Genomic DNA, 2,779 nt, shown 5'->3' with positions numbered 1-2,779 from the left:
CTTGATTATGCTAATGAACAATGAAAGCTATCAAATGTCTGGGAGATAACCAGCCGTGATTCCTAAAATAATTGACTGAAAAAATTGTTTTGTCATTTAAATGTCGAAATCCAGCTTCATGTATAAAACATTAACACAGTTTCGTAAATAACGCAATTTAGTTGGATACAAATCCGCGGCTTTAAATGTAACACCATCTGCATAACTTTGTAAACAAAGAGGGCCCGATAGATGGCGTGGGTGACCTCAGGTGCCCGGTTGCTAAAAATAGCTTACCTGTGCATGCATTGTCTGGTGCGGCGGAAGCTTTAGGTCCATCCGCAAGACCATTTCGGTGACGGTCATACATTACGCAATAATGATATATAGGGGAAAGTCCCGGACTTTTGTTTTAACACCAGTTGCTTCCACAGAATCGAAATATTGGCACATTATGCAAATGTTCGCCGAAACCACTTGTAAGAAGCGTTGGTTGTGGTGTCGGATAAAGTCTTTTCTAGCCAAACTTAGGTTATGCCTATCTACAGTACACACGGACAGTAATCTAAATGCATTTTTCAGAGGTAATTATTTGCGTGTAAATGTACCAAACATGCTAAAATAATAAAGGTATCGATCCAGATCCACGACTCCTATAGAGTTGATGGTAGGTTTGTTGTTTAACGCATTCGGCAATATATATAACATCTATAGATATGGCGGCGGTGTGTAAATAATCGAGTCTTGACCAGACAATCCAGTGATCAACATCATGAGCATCGATCTACGCAATTGGGATATGATGACGTGTCAACTAAGTCAGCGAGCCTGACCACCCGATCCCGTTAGTCGCCTCTTACGACAAGCATGGGTTGCTGAAGACCAATTCTAACCTGGATCTTCACGGGTCGGATTAATATCCCGGATTCCTATAGGGAATATTCACAGAGCATTCGTATCTAAGTTCTTATATACACATGGGCAAAAGTATTGCAACACCTCTGATTTCTAAACCACACATAGCCATATATATTCATATCATAATTATGTTTCTTTGTTTAATATTATGCATATTGAACCTTCGGGCTCCCCATACATTGATTTTACATACGCACGTGCTACGATCAAAGGCCGAGCATCACGTGCAATATGTCCGTCATATATGCGCAAATATCAAGTGTCAGTAAACTGTTCTTACAGCTCGATAAGTTAGAAAATCAATTGATTTCGTTGTTGAGAAGCATATAATTGGCCCACACAACTGACAACTGCTCAATGATGGCAAGTTATAGGTATGCGTAATACTGGCATGTCGTTGGGGGCTACTGCAACAGATGCTGGTTGTCATCCATTGACTATGACGTTAAGGACCGTTAGCGTCCAGGTGTACCACGAGTGATAACTCCAAGAGAGGAAACAGCCCTTCTTAGAACCACAAGACTCTAAACGTTCACGTGAAGTGACATCTCCCCAGCCTTGAAAACTCTACACTTGATTCAGAATCGAGTACAAAGCCCTGCTCCTTGTTTTCAAGTTTTGAGACGTTCCAGCTGCAAAATACCTCTCGGATCTCCTGACACCATATCACCCAACAAAATCACTCCGTTCGTGCATTCTCTCCTTGAAATACCACAAACTAGAACTAAGTCATATGGGAACAGGTCATTCTCTAGAACAGGACCCTTCCTCTGGAACAATCTACCAGCCGTCCTTCGTTAGAAAATCGAAGGGTCAAGTTTAAAAGTGGTCTCAAGACGCACCTATTCACCTCTGCACATGGATAAAGTGGACTCAGATAGCGCTTTTGAGCAATTACATTGGTAAAAAAACCGCTTTACAAATATTTGTATGCATTCGTCACTGTGTGTGTTAAAAGCGGTCCGAAATCGCCCCTCCCCCCCAAAAAACAGAACAAAAACAAAAAAAACCCCAACAATCAAAAAAACAAACACACCAAAAACGACAAACAAACACCAACACCAAACAAACAAAAAACATAACAAAAAAAACCCCACACACCAGCCGGGTATAGAGCAGCCCTAGCAGACGTCCATTGTTATGCCCATGCAGAGCACAAAGCCTATATGACCAGCCCTATTGGTGTCAGACTCGGTGTCACTGGAATTTGACGTCACGGGTTCACTGGTCGGACGAAAGTCGATTTCTTTTTGGTCACGTCTGATGACCGAATTCGTTTTTTTGGCGCTGCATATGCACTACGAAATATCTTGGAGTAAACACCGTTTGGCGGGTTTTCATTGATACTGTGGGTCTGCATCTGCCGTGACTGTACACTTCATCTTGTGACAATCAGACAATCTGAATGGACAACGGTACATCACATGCCCCTAGCCCACACTTTATATGGCGATAAACAGTTTAATCACTGGCTGTTTCGGAGTCGACATATTATCTCTGGGGTGGGTACTATCTATGTTATGGCTGTGGAATGGGAGTTCAGTGGCCATCAACTATGAAACAGACATGCGGTAAGAGCGGACTATCTAGAGCAAGAAGCCAGGCACCACCTGCATAAACGTCGGTCTGTGAATGACAACAATCACGGCCTTAAACCACATATCTGACCTCACTTGAAATAATCACTTAACGTCAATTATAGTATATCTCTATCAAGTATTTGTTTTGTTGATGTAAAAGGTTACTTGGTTTGAGATCCCGTGAAGATCCGGGTAAGAATTGGTCTTCAGCAACCCATGCTTGTCGTAAGAGGCGACTGACGGGATCGGGTGGACAACCTCGCTGACTTGGTTGACAATAATCCTAATATCGCATCCCAATT

The sequence above is a fragment of the Haliotis rubra genome, unplaced genomic scaffold, assembly GCF_003918875.1.
Source record: "Haliotis rubra isolate DU_JTF1 unplaced genomic scaffold, ASM391887v1 Scf128, whole genome shotgun sequence".
Classification (NCBI taxonomy): Eukaryota; Metazoa; Mollusca; class Gastropoda; order Lepetellida; family Haliotidae; genus Haliotis; species Haliotis rubra.
This window is presented reverse-complemented; position numbering follows the sequence as displayed.